Consider the following 26749-nt stretch of genomic DNA (forward strand, 5'->3'; position numbering starts at 1 on the left):
GTGGAAGGTATTTTTTATGCTCTCAAAGAGCTGAATACTGAGTACAAGAAACGGCAGAAGATGAAGAAGCAGTATTATATTTGTAATAGTGTAATAATACAATAATAACACATTACTTCATTTTCAAGAGAAAAGAAAAACAAACAAACAATAATGCTTTTCTGAAATTAAAAACAAAACACAAAAATAATAATAAGGCTTTTCTGTAAGTAAAACAGATAAACAAAATGTTTTTCTAAAAGTGAAAAAAAGAGGGAATGAAAACCAAATAATTTGTAATATATTCATATAGAAAGGTGATGGAAATGTAATTTAAAAACATAGTACAATAAAACTAATCAACATAGGAAGACATGATACAGGATAGCTCAATATTGGCATTTAGCAAGAGGTGCAATCATAAACAAGTTGTATAAATACAGCAATAATAGAACGATACAGATGTGTGATACTGTATAGCTTAATATTTCACATCCAATGTAATCTTAAATGAATGTTTATTAATAAATAAATGCAAAGAACAATATAAATAAAAATATAAATTAATACAAAAATGTAGAAAATGATGGAGAATATATCAATTAGTCTTCTGATTTGAGAACATATGAATGATGAGGCATGACAATAATATAAATGAAAATAAATAAAAATCAAATAAGCACTAATAAGATTCACAAAAATAATAATGTAAAAACATAAACACAACACTAAATAAAGGTGTAATTCATTTTTGTCTCATCAGGAGAAGCGGTCAATTTCTTGACCGCTGTCAAGAACACGGTGCAAGAACAGTACCGTGTTCTGTGAAGGCGCTGTTTGTTGGTCAGTTTTTGGGTGAAAAAAGGGAATACTTAGTTCATTGAACTAAACCATGTGTTGCAGACATGCAGTCTTTAAAATTAAAAGTTGTTTTAAATATGAATTTATCAGACCACGGTTTAACAGGAATCAGATTAGGCTAAGTAAAAACATGGGAAAACCTTTACACTAACCAGCTGAAACCCTAATCTAAATAATAATAATAACAACATTAAAAAAAACCTGAATCAGCCTCTTCCTTCAGGCTAAAGGTAGAGTCCTGTTTTTTCTTAATGTACATCACACCACAATGATGGGATAAATAAGTGACCTAAAACAAGCCATACATTCATTCTGCAAAATAATTAAATTTTTATCAAAAGTGCTGCTAAGTATTTGTATTTATGCACTGTCATATCTGAATCCAGTTTTCACTTTCTTTAAATGCACTACAGTATTCCCACTGGTCAGCCTGTTCTTTCAACTTAAAGGTAGAGGAGGGGCCCAGGTTTAATATTGTGTTTAAAAGCCTCAAAGAAGACTTCTACTGACTCCACCTCCAGACTTCAGTTACTTCAGATGCATTTAGCAAATGAACAAACGTGTCATTCCCTTCATCTGTGTTAATAGTCTTCTGAATAGAAAACAGAAGAATAATGAGAGGGAAAGTAGGCATGAAAATAAAATAAATGAAACAAAATAAAATAAAATCCCAAAAAAACACAACATAAAAAATAACAATACTAAAAAAAAGTTCAAATTGGTTTGTCTTATCAAGAGAAGCAGTCATTTCTTCACACCAGTGTTCTGTAAATGGTAATTTGTCAATCTTTCATTTAAAGAAAAAAAATAAATAATAAAAATGTCAGTTTATGAGTGGAGGTGTAAAGTTCTGAAATGTTTGACCTTTTGACTTGTCTGTTGACTGTAGAAATGTTGCTTGCAGTTCTTTGGTCAGCGTCTGGTGTAGGGACAACATCACAGTATTAACAGAGGTGAAGACGAGGAGCAGAGCCTTAAATAGAAGAAAAAACAGTCAGAAAGTTAATTTCCTCATTAGTTTGTTCAAGTTTGTCATCATTTTCTCCTGATAGATTGTTTACCTTTTGAACAAAGCCTGACGCTGCAGTGATGAGGAACCTTCAGTCTGAGAGTGATGATAGATCTGCAGCTTGCGTTACTGTTGCACGTCACTTGTTTCATTTACACCATCAGTTAGACTCTGCTGAGCTACAATGGATACATGATGGATTCACAGATGGTGACGTGGAGGTGAAGGGGCGGAGCCAGTTCTGACAAAGGAAGCAGAAGGTTGTTTTAAAAATCTAATGATACAAAACACTATTAAAAGGTGCATGATTCACAAAAAAATAAATACCTTAGTGCAGATAAACGCATTTGTGACCAGTAGCCGTTGCACATAGAGAAACTGAATTAAATGTGCTTCCTTGTCAAGATCTCATTGCAATTCTCTTTGTCTTCACTTCATACTGGTTGAAGCACTTTGGAGGAAGACCTGAAGGAAGACAACAAATGATATTTAGAGTTGTTTAAGTCAACATTAACAACAATACACCTGACGGATAAATAAATGCACACAAAATTAAACAACAAAAGGAAATAATACATTAGAATTGAGAAACATTACCTTGTGATCTGTTGTGGAGACACTCGGCCACTGGACATACGTTGCTTTTAGGGAGGAGGGACCACTGTTGATTCTGCTGCATCCTTTCTGCTTCAGCCTCGGCCCCTGCTGGTTGTTGAGAGATTCTCCAACAGTGACGACCAGCGTGTAAACTTTCTTTAAGCTGACGGAGGTGATGCATCCTCGCGTTGGGAGTTGCTTCCTTGTAGTTGATGAGGGCTGATAGTGCTGGCTTAAAATCAGCAGACATGGCAACCCGTGTGTACAGGAGGAGGGGTGCGGGGGTAGACTGCTCTCGCCAATGTTTTGAATTTGGAATGCAATGTGATATCTGTGTGATTCTAGGTGTCAGGGTTACATATTCCTCTATTAAAACTAGCTTTCAATTGAAAACCAGGGTAAATGTGATGATTCAAACCCCTTTGAACGTAGGAAAACAAATGAAAACATGAACTAAAGAATGCACTCATTCATATACAAATTTCAAAAGATTAAAAAAAAGAAATAATTAAATAAATTTAAAAAAGTGAAATAATTAAATACATTTTAAAAAATGAAATAAAAATAATTCAAAAGCAAAAACAAAAATGTGTGGTGCCTAAATGACTTATAAAATAAAAAATAAATAAATAAAAAATAAATAGGTCAAGGCTCAAGAATATAGATGAGGGACAAATTTGTCAAGTACAATCATTTGACTTAAGATGTTCCTATATACATACTTATAATTTTTGATTAATAAAATAATGTCAATAACTAATGTTTACTATATTGTTTAGTCTTACCATCACAGGCTTTTCACAATGTGCTTACAGCTATGGGCTAATACCCCTGTTGGATCATTCCCAGGCTCCATAGTCCTGGACTGACAGTTAGAACAACTATCATTTCTGTCGTTGTTTTTTTAACCCAACATTTAGCTCAGATAACCAAGACTTACTCAAATGCTAAGGTTTTCCTTGAAGGGTTAATAAAATGACATTTCCTTGACATTTGTGAATTTCATTTAGAACACAAATAAGACAACATTATCTACCATTCAAATCAGTTGACAGGCTTATTTAACTAAGCCATGACATTATAGCTATAACTTTACTATAACTTTATAAGACTGTTGTTTAACAGGGGTCAGATTAGCCCAACACAAAGTAAAAACATGTGAAAACCTCTTATACACTAACCAGCTGAAACCCCAGACTAAATAAAACTAAAAATACAAAAAGTCAACCTGTTTTTTGGGTTAAAGGTATGAATTAGTCCGCTCGATGGTTCAGATTGAAGAAGTAGGGATTTGTGAGGCTGTCTATGGAGGACTGAGCATATGAAAGAACTGTCGACCTCCAGGAGAAAAAAAAGAAACTTACAAAGGCTATAGTATCTGCAAGGCCACCCACCTCGCTAAAAAGTTGTCAAAGAAAATTGGGTGGAAATAAACTGTTTTGGGGTTTCAGCTGGAAGCTATGAGTAGTAAAGTTAAACTTACAGTTATCTATACATCTAATAAGGGTTTTGGCCTGTGCATTTATCAATCCTCACCCACCAGCCCTTAATGTCAAGTCAAGCCAATTTAAATCAAGTTGACTTGACTTGACATTAACTTGATAAATGCACAGGCCAAAAGAAAGTTCTGTAAAAAGTTGACCCATAATAACTTTTACCCAAACACATTTCATACTTATCAACTAATGCATGTAATCTGCAAAAACATTTGTCTTACCTGAGTCTTTAAGCCTGGAAGAATATACTGATTTGTTATTACCATAGAGACACGTCCAGCAGCATGATTGTTCTCAGGAGATTATGATGATGACAATGATTTCCAATCCATCAACGACAATGATTTCCAGTTGAGGAGGAATACTCTGGTCCACCCACCCTCCCCCCCAGTCTCACTGAGACTGAGGCAGCCTGGCGAGGTGTTTAGCCAGACAGCCAGAGCTTCCTCCTTCTGTAAAATACTAGTCAGTCCAATTATTCACATTGTTTTCTGTTTACATAGTCTATGTGATATTTACATATTTACACCTTTTAAAAACGTATTCTTTAAAATCAAACTGTTTTTAGAAAAAATGATCTTTTACTCTTAAGAGTTACAAGTTTAATCAAAACGGTTAAATTGTCCTTAAAAAATCATCAAGCTGAATTCTTTCATGAGCTGTTAGAGGAAACTGCACAGTAAACAGGGTTGTGGTAACTGTAATAGCTCTGCATGACACCCGAGTGGAGACATTGCTGTGGTCGTGAGATATAAATGGGGTCCAGGAGGGTACCTTTATCTGTTGTGGCAGCGGTGATCAGTTGAGCATATCCCTTGGACTGAAAGAGCTCCAGAATCGGCTTCTTGGTGTTCGATAGCAGGTTCTCGTTGAAATCGCCACAGACAATGATGGGATGGCAGTCCATGATCTCCAGTGAGTCCAAAAGACACCCCAGGTTTGTCAGAAATGATGCAACGCTGTAGTTGGGAGGTCTGTACACGGCAGCAATCAGTGCCCTCACCGGAGCTTCAACCTTCAAAGCCACAAACTCAAGGTCAGTTACATTATTTATGTACCGTTTTTCATGGGCCTGCAAGTGGTTCTTTACATAAACGGCAACTCCACCACACGCTCTGCTGGCAATTTCTGGCACATTTGCATATGACACGTGTCTGTTGCGTGTGAACATCCTGTAGCCCTCTAAAAGGAGACTGTCTGCAACTGAGGAACCTTGTAGGTGGGTTTCTGTAAGACACAAAACATCAGCAAGACACAATTCATGATGGCTCTTGATATCATTGACATGAGATGGCAATCCTTCTGTGTTGTGGTGAACAATGGTGATACTGTCATGTCTGCTCAGTGTCTGTTGATTCTGATAAAGTGGCATCACATGGTCCAAGTTGACTTGTCTCATGGCTTCTAAGGCTGCATTGACTTGTTGGTTTGCATAGATTTTATTCTCATCCAAGTCGAGCATGTACAGTCCTGTGAGAGAGGTTACTCTACTGATAGCCACGTACGCCATGCCTGGTTCAAAAATGTGTTTCAGCGAAACGACAGCCGATTCCCTGGTCATTCCTTGCACCTTGTGTATTGTACATGCAAAAGCAAGTTTCAAAGGAAACTGTCTACGCACCACTCCTTTTTGTTTCAGACTCTCCTCCGATCTCTCTATGTACACCAGACCATCATCTCCTGCTCTGTTACGATAACTCCTGCCAGCTTTTTCATCATCCATCTTGAGGCCAAGCCTAGTGACATGAGTACAGCCATGTTGTTCAGTGAATACAACTCTGCCTAGTGTAGCAAATGATCCGTTCACCAAACCTTCACACACTTCTATGTTTCTTGTGAGCATGACTCGAGCACCTTCAGCAACAGTCAGTGTGTCTGGCAAATCATTTCGGCCTCCTTTCGATGGTACACCTTGTCGTGTCATCTGTCCAGTGTGTGGGTCCTTTTTAAAGTCATCTGCATCAATGGTGGTAACATGGGAATGGAGCAGGGACAAAGTTGTAGAGTTGTGTGCGTCTACTTGTTTATTGGTGGCAAAAATGTGCAGGACATCAGTTGGACAAAGTTCTGATCGAGTCACAGTCCGTGACAGCAAAGCTCTGTCTGCTACAGAAAGCTGTTCTGTTTTTCCCTTCACACGGATCCTGTTCAACATCTCTGCAAAGACAACGTCGTCCTTCTGTCGCATGATCTCTGACAGAGTGATCATCTCAAAGTTTTCCTGCCACAGGTCAATCTCAGATGGGTCATACACGCAAAGTGGTTTGGACTGTCGTACTGGCGGTAGCTGATAAAAGTCTCCCACAGTTATAACTGACATGCCTCCGAAGGGTCTGTGATTACCTTTGATCTGTTTCAGTCTCACATCCACGTAGGCAAACAGGGGCTTTGACACCATGGACACCTCGTCAATGACAAGAATTTCCGCATTCAAAAGCTCACATCGGACTGCATCTAGTTGGTTGCCAAGACCTTGAAAGGGTGGTTTAAGGCTTCTGGGCAGCTTGAGGAGAGAGTGCAGTGTTGTACCAGAGATGTTAAAGGCTGCAGTTCCAGTGAAAGCAGTCAACAGCACAGTGGGGTTTGATATGTCATCTTCCTCAGCACGTGTGGGCAGTTTGCACAGTATCTTGGATGCCTCCGAGTAGATGCATTTAATGAGGTGTGATTTACCGGTTCCAGCTCCACCGTTTACATAATAGAAGAACTGCTCTGGGTTTAGTCCACAGACACGCTTTATGCACCAGTCCCTGACAGCATAGAACACACTCGCTTGTTTTCTGTTCAAACTCTGATACATCTGGCGTAACAGTGTGGGATTGATCACAGGGGGCTCTCTTATGGCTCTGACTTCTGCAGCAGCATTAGCCTGTCTACTGTAGTCGGGTACATTCTCTTGGACATTTTCACCATCGGCTTCTCTGGCTTCCAGTTCATCAATACACTCCATCCTCACCACTTCAGATTCTGGTGCTAAGTTAGACCACTCATCTATCACGTCTCTGTTTTCTTCATAGTCCTGGATAGCACTCTCAATCTCGTCACTGTTCTTTTCATATCTCTTTTTGTTTCTGTCCACAATGTTTCTTACACACTCAGGACGGGGAGAATATGGCAGCTGAACTATACCACTGTTGTGAAAGGACTCGTATGTGGGTAGAGACGCTCTTTTCAGCTCTAGCTCTGATCTGTGAGGAAGATACAGTTTAAGCAACGTGCCATAATACTGCTCAGGATATTTCTCTTTGGATATGCGACGATATCTGATGACTGCTGGTTTATCGGCTTCTCTCATCTGTACGTGGCCCATCTCATTCAGCAGAGGAACAACATTTTTACCTTTAATCTGTTGTCCATACACAAATCTGCAGCAAGAGGCAAAGTCTGCCATGCACATCTGCTCAAACTCTGGTGTTTCAGGTCTGGCTTTGTATTTGTCCGTGAAAGATGTCATCCACACATTTAAACTCTCTGGAGTTGTGTTTTCAAGGCTGGAGCGCGGGAGACTCATTTTAACTGGGTTGTCATCTGTCGGAATGAACACCACACCACGAGAAGACTTTTTCATGTTGAGTCCAGTGCAACGGGCAACAGCTTCCTGTGCAGAAACCTCTCTCTTTTTGGAATATGCCTGCATGATTTCCCTCATTTCATCACATTCATTGACACAGTCTCCCTTTGAGTTTTCGATGAGTGCTTGCAGATATCGACTCACAGAGTTCTCACTTTTACACATGTATGTGCAGATGTAGTGTATCAGACCGTAATAAGAAAGTATGAACTGTAGGTCCATGTTGGCCGACCACACTTCAAGCAGGTGAGGGTTGTAAGGATTTACCCAGCAGTCCTTTGGATCACGTTGGAGTATGATATTGCTGGAATGGCTCATCATGTGCAGGTGTTGCTCGTATTCATTCATGGTTAAGTCACATCGAGCGAGGACCTCTGCTAAACTCAGGGAGGCAGTTGCAGGCTCATTCAGCAACTGAATCAGTGGAGCTAGTTTTCTCTTTGCTGTTTCAAGTCTTACTGACCCCTCGTCATCTCCAGGTCTTGTGATCATAGTCTTTCTGCACGGTTGCTTAGGGAAACCAAACCTGCACCCAGATCTTGCACCTTTGAAACAAGTCTTTGAGTGGCTTTTGCTCTGAATTTGCACTTCTGTGACTATCTTGTACAGTTCAGCTTGTGTATTTTGGTCAGGTAGCTGAGCAGTGATGTATTTGGACACAAACTCGCACACAGTCTGATCACTGTCTTTCTCAAACACAGGAGCACCTTCTACCCATAGTAGGCCATGTATGTGAGGACTTCCTCTGTGTTGGAACTCAAGGCGGTAGAAAAAGTCAAAAACATTGCCCAGGGGTTGTGCAGGGGACAAGATCAAATCTCTGAACAGTGCCTCAACACGTTTATCAAACATGCGCATTGTTGTCACAGGATTGCTCCTCAGAATGTCACACTTGGTGGAGCAGTCCAGCTCATCAAAATTCACTTCCTCACCCTGCTGTGCTTTTATGGCTATAATCACCTCAGGCCAACGCATTTCTGCTGCTGAAAATGTGCAAAAGAAGGTAGGGATTCCCAGCTGTCTGATCATCGCAAACAGCTCTTTGGTTGTTTTGTCCCAGTATGCTGGCGTTCCTCTGAGTCGCTGCATGAATCGGATTGCATCTCTGTTCCTCACAAGTTTCTCCACCTCATATTTGTCTCTCAGCATTCTTGAGGTTATTTTACGTCCGTCTCTGGTGAAAAGTTTTCCTTTACGCAGCTGTATTGACATGCTGGAAGTGGCCAAGTATATCTCTGTCACAAACTGGGCAAAGAACAAATAATTTGTGTCTCTGGCAAAACGATCATCAACACCAAACAGCCTTGCTTTAAAATAACCACTGGGTGTCAGTTTAATAGGTCGGTTTTCATCCAGGGTATTTTGACCAGTTGGAAACTGAACAGGAAAAGCTTTTCCCTCCAAGTTCTTTTCTTTAAAAAAACTGACTGGATTATTTCCCTCTGCAGGTGCTACAGAATAAATACCTTCACTGTAACATAATATCTCCTCTGAAACATCACGTGGCTGAAGGCATGATTCTAGAACGATTCCACCACTATTCTGATTTTCTTGTTGTGCCTCATTGTCACCGTCAGCATCATCATTCTCCTGTGTCTGATTGTCATCACAAAGCATGAATGACACGAATAAGATTTTTTCTTTGCCCTATATGATTCATCTGAAGCGTATTTCTCTCTCTCTCTTCTCTTTTGATTCTCCTTTCTCTGTGATACATTTTCCGATCGCAATAGTCTCCTCCTGTATTTTCGTCTTTGCAGTTTGTTCATTTTTGACAGTCTGATGTCATGTAAGACATTATCAGTGGCAAAAGTTTGGGTATCAGGGACCATGATACAGACCTGTGGTTGTCTCTCAGATGACACAGAAGTTTTTTCAGTTGAGATTCCCTTTAATGAGTTATGGGAAACATCATTTAATGTGACAGAATCAGGGCTGCTTTGGATCAGTGGTTCTGGTTCCGTTTCCATGTCGGCAAACACTTCATGTACAGTGTTTTCAGGAAGATCAGCGTTTGTAACACTTGCAGTTGATTTGTCGTGAGGGGCATCATCGAGCAGGGTGGTTGATTCTGTGTGAGCTGTCGGCTGAATATCTGTAGCTGGGATGGCATTACTCAGGTTGATGCTCACATCCCAAAATCCAACAGGCTTTAATTCGTAGTTGGAGGATGCTGCTGTGCCCAACATCTTGTGATACTTGATGAGCCTGTCAATCATATCACTCAGACGTGTGAATGTTACCATCACTGCTGTACCAGGAGTTGGTGTACGCTGGTTTAGAGGCAAACCCTTGGCTGTCCTAGCATGTGGATCAAAGAAACCGTATCTGCCTGACCTGGTTCTGAATACTGCAATGCATAAGGAAGTCATCAACAGCAACGCATACTGCACATCTGATAACAAGCAGGACAATCCAGCCTCGAGATCAAGAAAGTAATCAACTGCTCCAGGAGGAGGATCACCAAATGAACCGTACCTGGAAAGTTGTGACATGTCCACAATGTGTGTGCCATGGCGTGCAGGAATACAGTCAGGAAGTTCATCCGTGGTCAAATGAATGTGATTAGGAACCCTTTTTCTAACCTGTGCGTACATGACATTACCTTTGTCCAAAACAAGGTCCAGGTCTGCTCTGCTGAGGTTTTCATTCTCGTTCAGAAAAGCAAGAAATGTGAGCGAGTTACAGGTACATTGCTTATTTCTGGTTCTAGAGCTGTATTTAAGAGAAGCCTGGCTTCTGGATGCACTGACACTTTGTTCATCACCTCCAGTGTTTACACTGTCTGCATGAGATGGGCCTGCTACAAACGTGTCCTGTCTCTTTAAAATATCTGCATAAGATACCTGGGTGGAGTCAGGCTGAACAGTTTTACCTGTGCGGCTGATCTGCTGAGACGGAGAAGGACCTGCAGTATGTGGATCAGAGTGACTCTCTCTCTTCACAAAGTCTGCTTGAGATACCTGTGCTACATGTTGCTCATCACTTGGACCTACTTTGTTCTCCTGCAAAGACTGACCTGGATCACGTACTCTCTTCACCATGTCTGCATAAGATACCTGTGGTACACATGACATTTGTCCTCCTTGTTTCATACTCTTAGGTGCTGTGGCTCTCTTTACCTCCTCACTGCTGAGAAACTGTTACACACTTAACATCACCTGACTTCTGTCTGCAGAGGCTTTGGGCTTGAGCTCTCTTACTCTTCCTTGGCATTGTGCTGCTTTAAGTGTTTTATGCGTTAGCTGGTAATATGATACTCTAATAAAGTAACTTTTTCAAAGTTTTTATTTTAAATCAGTAACACAGTTGTGGTGGTGATGGATGAGTGATCCTGTGGTAGAACTCTCAGTCTGCAGAAAGGGAACAGCCACTCCAAATGTCTCCCTGCAAGATATCTTTTATTTCACAGATCAAGTTATATCACAACAGAAAACCTTTGACAAATGAATTACTAAACAATGTGTGTGAAAATAGCTGCTGTATCAAGTAGTTTTACTTTTATGATTATTTACACTGATATCAACAAAAACTGATGAGTGTGAATCAATTTGCAATCAAACCTTTGATACAAACCAAACAGGTCTCTTCAGCAACAACGTTCAGGAACAACTACAGTTCTTTTTATGTTTTCTTTTTTTATTATTATCAAATTTCAGTCAAATTATTGAATATATCTACGAGGATATATCAAATCAATCAAAGAACTGATGTCTGTCAGAAAAGACAAATTTAGAACTTTAATGGATCAAATTTGAAGCAGCAGAAACTTAATAGATTTAGCAAAAACAAATCGTTGTAGTTTAATATATATAGTATATTATTATAGGTTTTTGTTTTTTTTATATATATTTTGTATTCAATGGAATATTGAACAAATGTTTTCAAATAAATTTGAAGACTTACAAAATGTAAGTTAATGCCAATAGCTATTCAGATTAACGACAGGAAAGAGGGAGAGAGAAATGTGAACAGAGAAATTCACAAAGAACCCAAAAAAAGGCTGGTACCAGTAACCAGTTTGCCCAAGAAAAGCAGTCCAAAGACATTTCGTTCTGAAGATATTTCGTTCTGAAAATTCGTTTCTGAATTCAGATAGAGCAAATTAGTCTGACAGCAGAAAGCAAGATAGAATGTCTCAAAAATAGACATATGGAGATGGGACAGCAGAAAGCAAGATAGAATGTCTCAAAATAGATAGATGGAGATGGGACAGCAGACAGCAAGACAGAATGCCTCAAAATAGAAGTAGATCAGCACACCTGAAAGACAAAAAGGAAACAGACATTAGGTTGATGTTAAAATACATTTTATATATACTATAAATATAACAGTTTGTAAAAGGAAAATGTAAAATTCAGTGTATCATGTAATTTATTGTGTGAATTTACCACTGAGTCTGTGACCAAAACAGATGAGGGGGAGGAGAAGAAAGAAGAGGACAAACAGGGAGAGACTTTGAGTTTATTATGAAATCACCAACACCTCACACATTCAGTTGTTGTTGAATTTGTTCAAAACACTGGTGCCATGAAATGTGTCTTTATAACTCCAAGAACTTAGTTCTCCAGAATATTCTAAAATCTTAAGTGAAATCTTTTTGATCCAGATTTTTGTCTCTCCAGGATCCCACAATCCTTCTTACCTTGGTCCTGTTTAAAAACTGGACAGGATCAATCTTATTCACAAACTGGTTCTTTAAGATGACTGAATCCAGATGACCAGAGCTGTAAATGGGACTTCAGACATCCCGAAGATCCACAACTTATTTATAACATTCAGATTGACTCTGTGTGTGTGTGTGTGCCTCACAATGATGGTCTGCTGTCAGATGAAGGACAAAAGGTGCAGGGAGGATTGGGGACAAAGTGACATTTTCAAGTTAATATGTAAACTAACATCTTATTCCAACTTCTATTCATAATCAAAGTAGAATTTGTGCCAGCTCTAAGCTTTATTTCCAGTTACTAACTCGACTGTTAAGTTTCATTTGGCAAGTGTCAAAATGTGTTTTCTATTGTTTAACGGAAACTTTTCAACTGTTTACATTCTCAATAATAAGTGATTTCTGGCTGAGGCCAAATGGTAATAAGATGACTTTTAAAATGTGTCATGACATCAAAATTATAATTCATGCATGTCAACTCACATTTCAGGGTTTGGAAGGGAGGGTGTCAACAACGGTCTGCAGTTAAGAGAAGAAGACAGAGATATTTTATTTCACTGTAGAAACATCTCACAGCTCATTCAAACATCTTCAGGACCAGAATTCTTGTCTTTATTTCATATTATTTATTCATGTAAACTAAATACTTGAGTTGAACTGTGACACTGAGCCAACAACCACTTCAATTAACTTTAATCACTGACATTTAGTGGATCATATTTCCATTTTCTTGAGGAATTTGTTTTGTAGGCAGTGAGTCAGTTTTGAAGACACTAGTGAAATATAAAATCAGTAGATTATAATAATCATGTTGGTGTCAAACATGTTACAATAGATCACAGAGAAAGGAAACAAGGGTCGCTCTAAAGTGTCTTTACTGTAAGGTAGCATTAATAATGATTTTCTCCTGGTGTATGAAGACAGCTGTGGTTAAACTTTAAATAACTTGGTTGACTTGTTATGGACTTCAGCTGTGTATGAAAGCATCACATGAATGACAGCACAAACAAAAACACACCTATCAAAGTCAATGAAGAGGACACTGAGGAAGTGAAGCTTGTTAGCCTAACGTCCACCAGACTACAGGACTGTTTTTGATGATGAACTTGTGTGTCAAAATATGATTCACTTTGTCTTATTAAAATAAATTTCCTATATTTACAGCATGTAGGAGGCCATACTTTCAAAAATAAATAAATTACATGTTAATATGGTGAGATTCAATAATGCTAAGTAATGATATATTAGTTTGGCAGCTAAACACTTTTTCTCAGTGTTCTTACCGATCAGATTTGAGCAGGGTGTCAAAGATGATCTGAAAAGACAAAGAACAGAAAAAGTGCTCTGTTAACACAGGTTAAAATCACAGAAGCATGTCTCAGCTCGATCAGAGTAGTTTCAGGGTGGATTCTTTATCTGAATATGTTGAATATATAAACATTGAATAGGGCCAACTACATCTCCTGGTTTCTGCAGCTTCATTAGATCTTCAGCAATTAATATGACACAGCCATTAATATGATGCAATTCTGTTAATCAGGTGAAACATGATCAAAGTACCTCTCTGCAGTTTGATATAACCAGGATCATATAAATGTTTGAAACTAAGACTGAATAATTCAGGTCATGTGACATGCAAGTGAGAGTCAAATAAATAAAATGTCCAAGACTAAATAAGATAATAGTGCTGTGATGAGTAGTGTGCAAAAGATGCTTAAGTAAACATGACGTAGTTATCTTTACAGTATTCATATTAAAGAGTGTCCACAGATGGTGATTTAAATAAAATATCATACATGTACATATATGTACATTCACAGTGACAGTTCTGTTCCAGAGTTATTTCACATACAGGCTTCAGATAACATACAAGTCACATATTAAGGGTAAGTTGTAGAATCAGAGGCTAAATGGTGTTAATAGCATTTTAAAAAGGCAAACGTTTGTTAGACAGACTTTGACTTTATTGTCCCCGAGGGGAAATTCTTTTTCACTATACAGTACAATTTAAGGGCTGCATGTCGACAAAGAATGACAACAACAATGTGCTGCTACTGCTCGAGAGGCAGCACACGCTCAAAATCTGTACGATTTTCACTCAGTGATGGTAAAATCATGATTCATGTGTGCATACTTACTCTTCTGATGGGGGGAAGGAGTCCAGTCAGTTTTAAAAGTGCAGGAAGTGATCATAGATGGCAGAGTGGTGTAGGAGGAAGAAAAGAAAAAAATAACATTTTAATTCAACATGTTTGAGGGGTTTTATTACCAAACCTCAACAATTAAAACTCTAAAATATAGCTGTATGAGAAAAAAAAAACATCTACTGACAAAATATCTCTCTGCAGTTTGACAAAACCAGTATTATTTAAATATGTAAAAGCTTCTATACAGAAAAATACTCATAAATGAACATTTGGCGACATATATTACTTATACTAAATATCAGCAGTAAATTGTGTACTACTACATGTTTTATTTCTATGTCATCACCGCTGTGATTCAGAGATGCAAACGTCTTTGAGACCTCAGCACGCGCATGATGCGGTGGTCACATGATGGTTGAAGCATTAAAGAGCATATTGCAGGTTAAAAAAAAGTTGAGATTAACACTTCATGTTGTCTAATAAGGGCTGTAGAATAAGTACATCAATTTTCTGTATATTCTTCAATACATAAGTGCTCTAATTTAGAGGAGAAAGTGGCTGTTTTTAGCGTCGCTGTTTAGAACTCGCTTTTTTTCAACAACGCGTCATATGACGTAACATGAGGGAGTCGTGTTCTGTCACTCTGCTTTGATCGGCTTTATGCGTACGTGTATGAATGAATGAATGAAGCCTTTATTGCCCCTGGGGGAACTTGTGTTGCACCGAGAGCATAAAACACTTTACAAACAAACATTTAGAAGGCAGCACAAAAGAATTAAAGCACAAAAAAACAGGCTAAAACATGATTAAAGAGGTGTGATGATACGTGGTAGTGAGTGAGAATAGATGCCTCCTTGCAGCACACACTCTTCACTGCAATAGTTTGTAATTTGCGCGGCGCACATTCGAGTGCACAGTGTAAGTGGCTTGATTCTTCATAGTGTGTTTTGGTGAATTATTCCCACAACCTCAGAAACGATCGAACAGACACGTTGAATATTTCGGCATCAGGCGCAAAAGGGTTTCCTTATTAATTTAAATCTCTGGCGGTTTAACATCAAATATTATATACGCAGACAAGCGTTTAATGATTTGATCTGCTGGAATCCTCTGTTATATTCTCTCGTTTGTGCGTAATAGACACCGCACAGTCTGTATTAATATATGTAGTCATACGATTTATTATAAATCCAACTCTGTTGCAAGAGAGCGCGCGTGTGTGTGTGTGTGTGTGTGTGTGTGTGTGTGTGTGTGTGTGTGTGCGCAGTGGGGAAAGACGGAACGCGCAGTTTGGAAACAAAACGAAACACAAGCTTTACGTCTGTCGGTCCTCTATCCCATTAAAATGTTAAACTTTTTGTAGTAGCCTTATATATGTGCAAAAGCACGCATTAAAGTGTGGAGTGTGTGCGCTGTTGTGCATGTTTGTTTGGATTACGTGCGCTGTGAACTCACGTCAGGAGAATCCTGCACCATACACTGTATTTTCTATAACAACGTGAGCACTGGGCTGCATCAGGAATAAACAATAAAGACATAACGCTGCATTTGCACAGGCTGTGTAATCGGGTTTTATGTCACTCTCTCTCTCGCGCGCGTGCACAGCGCAGCACCGTAATAAGTTGTACAGATCTGCCGTTTTTACAAGCAACTCCCATACAATGTAAAGGTGAATGATCAGCACTTGCACCTTCTACAAATTGTTTGTAATTGATTGAATGGGATTACAAACTTTACAAATGCTGATGTGAACACAGCACTAGCCCATATATCGCGAGCTGACACCTGTCACTCACCAGGATGCCTGCTCCGGGCCTCTCCTCACACCACAACTTCACTTCTCTCCTAAGGCCGTTATTCCTCTAATCCTGCCTGTTTCTGCTCTCTATCACATCTAACAGGTTCATAATAATAAGCCAGCGGACCATTATATGTAAAGGAATACATATTTTCTTCCTCTTTATTGACGGGAGTGACACTCGGATCCATGCTTTTCTATGTTAAACAGACGGGGATTCAGCGGGACTCCCTCATGCTACGTCACAGCCGAATGCGGAAGTAAAGAGCAAAGACGTGCGAAAACGTACTAAAACGTCTCCAGGACACCCTGTGGGTTATTAATTTCAGAATTTCTTTAAAAACAGTATTGTTAACGTATTTTCCTATGATTAGCTAAGTTTTGTCTTTAACCTGCAATATGCTCTTTAACTATACGTCTCATTTGTATTAGTTAGTTTTGTCTCTTACATAATACAAAGGGTAGCTTCTCTGTAGTTGGCAGTGTACTAACACATAACTAACAAAAGGCATTATGTGTGGAGAACATTTCGCCCTCTAACCGGATGTTACTAAAAGTTCAACTTCCTGCTGAGTCATTGGCAGCTAGCAACAAGCTAACTAGCTCAAAAGTAGGACTCTCCGGTTGTAATGTAAAATATTTAAACTATCCCTTTCTCCCATGGTAAATGTGGGTAAAATAGAATATTACGCCTTTTTTCTAAAACCCAGAATGTGTTTGTGTGCCTTGAAAGTCTTTATACTGAGAAGAGATCACTTACCGCAAGAATATCCACAGACGAGTGAGTGACAGTCTCGCGCAGATGACGTTGTCTATGAGCGGGGCGTTCAATGTCCCTCGGAATAAAGGAATTCACTGACATTGAGGCAATGCACACAGTTTTTTCGTGGTTTTTCCACAGAGATGATTTTAAAGATGTCTGTTGAACAGTTTAAATTTACAAATTAAACTTATTACATTATTGTTATTACGTTTGTTAGCATATTTTAGCTGTAGAGATCATTACTGCATTTCGCCCACTATATTCTTTGCATTAATCACATTTTTTATTGAATCAAACTGAATTCTCTATATCTTTTCATGATAGGTTTATAGTATGTATAATCTGTTAGATATACATGTTTGTTATATCTGTGATTATTTAAAAGTACAAAAATGACACAGTAGGAACCAGACACAGCAGCTCAAGAGCGTAGAAGGAAAGAATAATGCATAGGTGAGGTGTATTACTTACTCACCCTTGTCATGACACCATAAATAACTTAAAATGTCATGACAATATGTTCTGAAATAGTCCCCCGTCTTATCAAAGCATGAGTTTGACAAGTGAGCTAGAGAAAGGTCTTAAATGGTCACGAACCCCACCCTGGAACAACCCTGTGCAAAATGTTGTGGGCATATAGATAAAAGCACCTAAAGTGGCTTAAATATAATATCACACCTTCGCCTGTCTGTTTGTCATTACTTAGACACCACATGTGCGAAAGTTTTGTTGTCAGTCGGCAAGTGCATAGTTGCTGATTTATGTACATGCTGGTGGGTGCGCAACACCAAAGCAATTAAAGGCATGCATTTCGACTCCAACGCACACACACACATACACACACAAACTCACAGGCCTATAAGCACACCTTAATATGAGGCTGTCCATGTTGCTGCAAGTTGGTAAACTTTAAAGCACTTTTCAGCACCTGTCCCATGGTGAAGCGGGTCACTTGTTAGCTCATTTATTGGAAGCATTGGCCAGTGATGAGTGTAAGGAAATCAAATTTAAAAAAAAGTAATATAAACATTATTCAATCCCTTGAAACCAAGTACTCTACATTTCAAAAATGACATTTCATGTTATTGATCGATCATTGTATCAAGTGAGAGAGAGAGAGAGAGAGAAGAGGAAGTAAAAGTAGTAGAAAAAGAAACAGCAGTATTGAAATAAAAGAAGAGCAAGTGGTAGAAAGTATACTATAGGAGTGTGAGAGAGGGGGTATAGGAGTGTGAGAGAGGAGGGAGGAGGAGAAGAAGGTCTAATACTATAGGTTGCGTGAAAGAGAAGAGGTTATAATATTATAGGACTGTGAGAGTGTAGAAGAAGGTATAATACCGCAGAATAATCAGAGTGTATGAGGAGGAGATATATTAGCAGAAGAGCTATAAACAGTATGAAGCTGAACTAGAAGAAAAAAGTAGAAGAGTATAGGGGAATAAAAAGTTGTAAAAGCAGAAGAACAAGAAGTAGAAGAGGTAAAAGTACATGTAGAATAAACAGCAGTAGACGTAAAAGAATAGATAGTAGAAGAGCAGCAGAAGAATAAGAAGTAAAATAATAAATTGCAGAAGAAATAGAATTAAAGGCAGAAGATTAAAATGAGTAGTAGAAGAACCAGAAGTAGGGAATGAATTAGAAGATGAGTAAGATCTATTAGAAGTAAAAGTAGGAGTTGAAGATACAGTAGCATGAGATGAAATAGTACAAGAAGTAACAGTGGTAAAAGTACCAGCAGTAGAAGAATAAGAAAAAGTAAAAAAGCAGCAGAAGAACAAGAAGTAGAAGACATGAGAGTAGTAGTCGAAGAAGACAGTACAAGAAGAGTCTGAGAAAGCAGGAAGTAGAAGAAAAAGTAGAAAAATTACACTGTGAAGTCTAGTGTCTGTGTGTGGTTGTGTGTTTCCCTGCGAAAATGTTATGCAAAACACTGAATAAAGAAGAATAAGTAAAAGCAACGGAAAAATTAGCTAAAGAAGAAATAGTGGAAGATGTAGCACAAGAAAAGTAGAAGGAGAAAAGAAGCAGTAAAAGTAGGACAAGATATAAAGAAGGTGCAAAACACTGCTGAAACTTTTGCTGAAAGAAAAATGAGCAGAAGATGAAGAAAAAGCGGAAGAAGTAGAAGAAGAGGAAATAGCAGAAGAAAAGTAGAAGACAAACTTGGCAAAAGTAGAACAAGAAGCAGAAGAAGTAAAAGTATCTGCAGAATAACAACAAATAGTAATAGAAGAAGATATAGCAAAAGCAGAAATACAAGAAGCAGAAGAGGAAATAGCAGAAAAAGACAGTAGCAAAACTAAAACAAGAAGCAAAAGAAGTAAAAGTATCTGTTGTAGTGTGTGAATGCTTTGAAGCATTCACACTAATAACAAGACGTAGAAGAAGAGGAAATAGCAGAAAAAACTGTTGTAAAATTAGTACAAGAAGTAAAAGTATCTCTACAAGAACAAAAAATACTGATAAAGAAAATGTAGTAAAAGATGTGGAAGCAGAAAATGTAGAAATGAGAAAGCAAAGCATTTACAGTATAAAGTTCAATGCATGTGTGTGCGTGTGTGGGGGAGGGTGTTTGTGTGTGTAACTGCAATGAAGAGTACCGTAAATCCCAGACTATTGAGTGCACCTGGATATAAGCGGCACCGGCTAAAAATAAGTAATAAAAATTATTAGTACATATATAAGCCGCACTTGATTATAAGCCGCAGGTGTCCACGTTATAACAGAGCTATTTGCACAGAAAGACGTGACATAAAAACATTTGTTTAACTTTTAATTAAATACGTAACTACCAGTAACATCCGCAGATACGAAGCCTAGTGGAAATCCTTGATCGAACAGTGTCTGTAACACGGCTGATGAAAAAGATTACCGTAATACATTTCACAAGAAAAAGTCCATCCATTCACTGACTCAGAATGACTTCATTACTCACTTCCTCAGTCTCTTTTTCGTTGTCGCTGTCAGTGGCAACTTTACGTGCAGCAACTCTATTAGCTTCTTTGACAGCCAGCTCTATCGCCTATAACTTGAAAGCTGCATCATATGTATTTCTCCGTGTGTTTTCCATGATGAGGGTGCATGAAGCGCAAAATGACTGATATTAAGATCCGATGTGACGAGGACAAATGTTTTTGCGGCACAAGCTCATTGTCCCCCAAGAAAAATCCAGAAATAAGCCGCACCACAGTAGAAGCCGCAGTGCTCTAAGTGTGAGAAAAAAAGTAGGGGCTTATAGTCCGGAATTTACGGTAACTGCACTCAACTGGCAGCTGGGGGGCGAAAAGTCTCCCTATTCAGTGCTTATTTTAAGGGGTAAAATGAAGAGTTGGTGGCTGAATGATGATTTTATGAGCAAGAGGAGAAGTAGCTGAACGCCTTGATGTAATTTTTATGTCTGGGATCCAAGAAATGTCAGAACTACAGCGATGTAAAAACTGAGACAACTTTTTTGTCTTGAGACATGTATCGTTTCGTTTTAACATTGTCATGAATGGAGAGATTTTTGGACCACCTGCCGCTTTGAAGCTCACAGTGTCCAAACCATTGCTCCGTTTGTCCTGAAATTTTAATGTGAGCGAGAGGACAAGTTTTCCTACCTTTTGAGCCATTTTTTCTCTGTGTCTGGTAATTTAGTCATGTGGTGTGAAAATTGTGGTCGCTAGAGCAATGCTTTGAAGCATTCACACTAATAAGAATATGTACAATAGTAGTAGTGTGGTTTGCCTTTCAGGCAACCACCCTAATTATTTATTTTAACCAAAAAAAGGAAGAAACACCAAAGCGAAAACTTACTCAAAAACAAAATCCCAAAAACCATGAGGAACAAAACAAGATAATCCACAGGAGCAGGGAGACAAACCACACCAACAGGCTATGCAAGACATAGACAATGATCCGACAACATGAGGGAATGGACACAGAGACTAAATAGACATGGGGTGATCAGACGCAGGTGAGACTAATAAGAAAGGTGAGGACAATCAGTGCAATCAAGACAGGAGGAAACACAGAGAGGCAGGAAACCAGACAATATAGGTTGCATGGAACACTGAAGAAACACAAGGAACTAAAGGATATAAGAAAACGCAGAAGCATGGGGAGAAGACATTTCCAAACTAGAAACACTAAAGACTAAACACCAGGAATCATACACACAAATAAAACAGGAAACAAACTTACAGCCAACATAGAAGGACACAAGGATACATACTAGGAAAACCAAACGTAACACTAAAGACAGAATGAAAACTAAAACAAGATGAAACAGAACCAAAATAAAATGCGTACAAATGCAGAAAATTAAAATCACACATACACAAATGCTCTCACATACGTTCATCTTAATGCTTACAATAATAACAGTTAAACATGTAGCATACAGTCATTGTCAGTCAACCTAGTGCCCATCGTGTCTAAATGTAATGAAAGCACGACAATTAAACAGCTATTCAGGAATTTCTCGGCAGTCCAGCTCTTGTACATACATAAGGTGCCGATACCTTGCAAAATCTTTCTGTAGGGAGCCATTCACAGTACACCTTATTCTGTGTAGTTTGGCCATATGAAGGCATTCTTCTCCCAGTGTTTTAATAGAGCTTGAGGAGTCCAAACAGAGCGAGTGAATCCTAGTACCCGATACCTGAGAATATTCTGAGATGACATTAAGCACATGTTGTCTAGAATAATCAAAGTTGGTTATGTACAGTAATAAATCACCTGCAAAAATTTTTTTTATATTATTCTTTACCGATAGTAACACCAACTTTCATAGATCTTGTCAGATTTTCTCTGCCAAGATTTCTATAGCTAAGTTGTAGAGAAGCAATAAGAGTGGGCAGCCTCGTCTTGTACCCCTCTCCAATGTGATTTCTCCTGAAAGTAAATTATTTGTAAAAAGAAAAAAAGATTAGCTTAAGGACATTTTTTAACAATTTTACAAAATTAATGATTTGATCAGGAAAAAAAAGGCCACTCTGCTTTTTTGCATGCTATACTATGAACTAAAATTGAAACAAATACAGTGGTGGAAAAAAGTTTTCAGACACCCCATACATTTACATTTATATTGCATTAAGAATCACTCTTAGGTCTTCAAGTGCAATTTATTTTAGTCCACAGCCATAACACTAAACAAATCCTTAAAAAGCCATTAAAAACTTTTTTTGAATTGATTGGTTCCATAAAACTAATAAATTTTAAGTATTGGGTAATTTTGGTAGAATTTAGTTTTGTTAGTTTTTCTTGTGAACAATATAAAAACATAATTTGTATTTGTTTCTGTTTGTGTCATGCAGCCATACCTTTTAAAAGACAGAATTTTTTCACAAATTTTGTGATATTTGAGATACTGTAAAATTTTTAAGGGTGTCCAAAAATGTTTATCCACCGCTGTATATACTAATTGAAATGTCACGGTGATGAGTAGAAATGCAGAAACAAAAAGATTTATTTAAAAAAAAAAGCCAAAACTTACTCAAAAATCGGATCTTCAGGCATAAGCAAAAAGAGGCCAATCAGACATGGTGGATAGTTCAGGTGGATGGCCGGGAGACCGTGCAAGCACAGAGACCTTTTCAGGGAGATGGCACCAGAGTGGACGGAACCTCCTTCGGAGAGACAGGAGCGAGGCGGACTGCCAAGGGAACGTCAGGCGACTGCCGGACCACCGAGGGAACGTCCGAAGTTGGCCGGACCGCTGTGGGAGCGTCAGACGTCGGCCGGACCCATTTTACCCATCCTGAGTTCCTTGCAGGCACCAATAAAGTTAGTGCCGCAATCAGATCTTAGTTGTTTGGCAGGTCCTCTTACTGCAAAGAAGCACCTTAAATCATTGGGGCAGCTTGAAGAGTCCACTGAATCAATCACTTCACTGTGAACGCTCAAGAACTCATACAGCAGAAGATAATTGTCCACCATTTGCTCTCATCTTGTCCAGGGTCCAAAGACATCTAACCCCACATATGTAAAGGGAGGGCAGGTCTTGAGGCGCTCAGATGGCAAGTCTGTCATTAACTGTTGTTGTAGTTTTCCTCTTAGTATAAAACACTCACTACACATTTGTGTAAGACAGAGTTGATGAGCCTTTTTCCTGCTCCTCTGATAGTTCCTTCTGCCAGATTGTCATTCTGCCTTGTCGTCTTGTGGGAGGATGACTGGATTCTTCACCAGTTTCTAGGTCAGCATTTTTCAGTCTACCTCCAAGGCAGATGAGGTTGTTCAGCAGGATTGGACTGATTCTTTGGAGGCTGCTGTTCAGATGTACTGGCTCATTTGCTTCTAAGGCTTTAAATTCCTTAGCAAAGGCTTTCTTCTGAACAGCTCTGATGATTGCTTCCTTTGCCTGCGATAGTTCTTCTGGTGTACGAGGTAAATCACAATTATGTCATCATTACACTTGTCTGTGCCATAGGAGGACATGTGAGACCTTGCTATGTGAATCAGGAGTGCTACCGCTTGTACAAGAGTCTCATAGCTGGGGAACCATTGAAAGCGTTATGTGGTGAAACACAGCTGAAGCTGCGTAGCATAGCTCCTTACCAGCGGATCTCCACATCTACCTCTGGATTGACTAAGTCGAATGACTGAGGTGGTTCTTGTTCCATGGAGGCTTTGGCTAGGAAGGCAGGAACAAATCTTAATGCATGGTCAGCAGGATTTTCTTCTGTACAACCATAGTGCCATTACTCAGATCTGGTGCTTTGGAGTATACGTAGAACTCAATTGTGAATGTAGACACAGAAACATTTATTGTTGGTGTAGCCTAGAACCACTTTGCTGTCAGTGTAGAACTTTAAGTCAAAATACTCCTGAATAAGTTCTGCCATTTCAACAGCTAAAACTGATGCACATAACTCACGTCTTGGAATGGTTGGTTCAGACTGGGGTATAAGTTTAGCTTTACCCATGACAAATCCAATTTGAATTTGTCCATCCTCTTGAGTGACCTTTAGGTATGCCACTGCCCCAATGGCCTTTGTAGATGCGTCAGAAAATATGCAGAGCTCAGATTGCACTGCCTTTATCATTAATGTTACACACTGTGTTTTGTTTTTAATACCTGATCTGTCTTTCCACGAGCGAAAGTGTACATAGTGTTTATGCCTTGTATTATTTAAGTCTATTGTATTTTTCTTTAACCCCTTTATTTAATCATTGTAAACTGGCTCATAGCTGTTCTTTTTTTTTTTTTTTTTTGCTATTTGATGCTGTTTATATTCCCTGTTTTACTGTTTTTTTTGGAGCTGTTGTAACACCCACATTTCCCCCATTGGGGGATCAATAAAGATTATCCTTATCCTTGGCAAGAGAAGCTTGTGTGTATCCTCTGGGTACATGAAGGTGTTTTAGTTCCTGTAATGAGTCTCGTCTAACTTGCCCTTGAACACACACTTTGCACTTTGTGCTGACAAGAGCTTTGGTGATGTTGCTTCCTGGTCTGTTCCCGCCATCACATGGTGAGGTAGATGGCGCCATGGCTTGGGAAGCAGGCCAGGTTGCATAGCGGAGTCATGGTATTTACTGTCACACTCCACACATTTAACTACAGTTGAATAGTTCTTAGTTAAATGAATGGTTGAACCACAACACTTGAAGCAGATTCCTTTTTCTTTAAGAAATGTTTTTCGGTCATCCAGACTTTTAGTTCTGACGGCTTTACATTTCTTTAGGGGGTGTGGCTTGCTGTGTATTGGACAGCATTTGTTTGGATCACTGGTACCTTTTCTCAGTACTGATTGCATGAACATCCGTCTTTTGAACTGTAATGGAATTTTTTGTGCCTTTTTAAGGAAGGATTTTTCAGGTTTTAGAGATGTTCCACTGGCATTTGGAAAAGCAAAGCTGGGATCGTTCCTCTTCCATGTCTCATAGCTTACAAACCTGTTAAAGAACCACCAGTAGACATCCACTTGTCTTGAAGCCCATAAGGGAGCTTTGTGACAATGGGTTTGATACCGTGAGCAGTGTCCAGGTAAGATAGAGCTGGAAGGTATCCATCCTCCTTGGCACCCTCCAGTTCCATTAACAGGTCTTCCAGTTCTTTTAACTTTACATGTTCTTTTGCTGAAATCTTTGGGAAGTAGTCAAGTCGGTCAAAAAGAGATTTTTAGACTATCTCAAGTGCTGCGTAACATTCCAAGAGCCATTCCCAGGCCTTTGTGAGTGCTAAGACAGGGTTTGTTACGTAAACTGTGACCTTAAGCATTTGACATGTTTGCTGGACTCTCTACTGAGCCACTTTGTCAGTAAGTTCAATTCCTCAGTAGCTGAGGCCTAAACCTTAAGTGGCATTGTAGTAAGATGACTGCCAAGCATGATAGTTTTATGGCCTATCATCAAACTGATATAGAGTTGAACTCACGACAAGCCAAGTATCGTGCCAAGTTTTCCAGTTGTATATGCACCTTGGTTAGCTCATGGCACATGCTGGGGATAAAAAGGTTGTGCACAGTTGTTCAAGTCAGTAGGAATTATTTTGCTATCTCTCCGATGTACTCCTTCACTTTCTGGAGCCTGGTTTTCCCTTTTAATATATTGTGGGACATACACATCAAAATCATTGCAGGCTAAGAAGGGACTGCTAGTGTCATTAGCGTATTGTGTCTCTCTCAGAACAGCTTCTTGGAATAAAGGGATTGTTCGGGCTTACTTGAAAGCTGTCGTTTGCAGGAGGCTGGGATGACAAGGTGCTACCTTTAATGTCTGCCCTAGCTTTGGTATCAACATCTGGATGGCTTTTACTTGTATGAGGGTTAAAATGAGAATGGACATATTCATTTGTCCATTCTATTTTGTCTTCCTCTATCTCATCTAATACGAGCCATTTTTTCTCTGTGTCTGCTAATTCCCATACAGCAACTTCTGCTTCTGCAGCTACAACCTCTGTGCGACCAACCAGTGCTTCAAGCTCAGCATCTCTTCGTGCTCTTTCAAGCTGAAAGTCTTTAGTTGCCTTCTCTTTTAGGTATTCCGCTTCCTTAGCTGCTCTTTCGATCTTGGCTTTGACTTCTAACTCTACAAACGCAACCCATGCTTTTGCTGCCTCTGCTCGAGCACGTGTTAATGAGATAACTGATGATGAAGTTAACCGTGAACTTCCTCCACTTGCTACTGATTGCTTGTCACATTTCTTTGCTTCCATCTTACCAACATGTACATCACCAGCTTTTCTGTCTTTTCACTGCATTGTCTTTACTACAGTGTAGGAGCTGCAGCTAATCAACCAGCTAAACTTTACCTTGCGACTTGAGTTGTAGTTAGCTTTATGGTGTTTACTGTGGCTCTTAACATCTTCTTACAAAGACAGAGTGAAAACTGTAAAACAATATTTGAACCTTTTTAATGACCACATGTTGCTTTTTTGAAGTGTTAATGCATGAAAATAAAATCGTTTTTAACACACCAAATTAAATACTTTTGAATGTAAATTATGTTTTTAACCTCAGCTTATGAATGCAGATATATCAAATATTTATCAATTTACTCACAACATTGCTTCTGTGGTGTCTGAAGTATAGATGCACGTGGTCACATTCAGCAGGCTTCCTAGAACTAGCTAACAGGAAGTGACATGTCTCTAAGCATGACAAACACATTTCAAAATAAAAGACTTTTCAAAAGAAAGGTAAAACTATATTATGCCAAAGGCAACACAGGAACCTAACAGCTCTTTATGAAGACTGCTGCATCAAAGTCAGGAAGGCATTGAGTGGTGTGGACAATATTGTCCTTAAAAGTGACGTGCACATCAAGCACCTGTCGTGGAAATTCTCCTTTGTGAGGTGGAGAGTTGCTAAGTCTCAGAAGAACTTCACTTTGGCGCTTGAATCAGATCTCTTTAATAAACGTGCAGCACGGAGAG

General features: G+C 39.0%; 1 protein-coding gene and 1 long non-coding RNA gene across 6 annotated transcripts in view; one reads left to right on the plus strand and one right to left on the minus strand.

Moving 5' to 3' along the window:
- thsd7ba (thrombospondin, type I, domain containing 7Ba) overlaps positions 1-26749 on the plus strand; it is a 419860-nt gene that overhangs the window by 64188 nt on the left and 328923 nt on the right. The gene's annotated exons all lie outside the window — the stretch shown is intronic.
- LOC306832474 lies at positions 118-3027 on the minus strand. The gene is made up of 4 exons (XR_013780234.1): positions 2447-3027; positions 2177-2314; positions 1902-2090; positions 118-1813 (listed from the first exon to the last, which is right to left on the minus strand). It is a non-coding gene; the product is annotated as an uncharacterized lncRNA (long non-coding RNA).

This window comes from Symphodus melops (assembly GCF_947650265.1).
Source record: "Symphodus melops genome assembly, chromosome: 12".
Classification (NCBI taxonomy): Eukaryota; Metazoa; Chordata; class Actinopteri; order Labriformes; family Labridae; genus Symphodus; species Symphodus melops.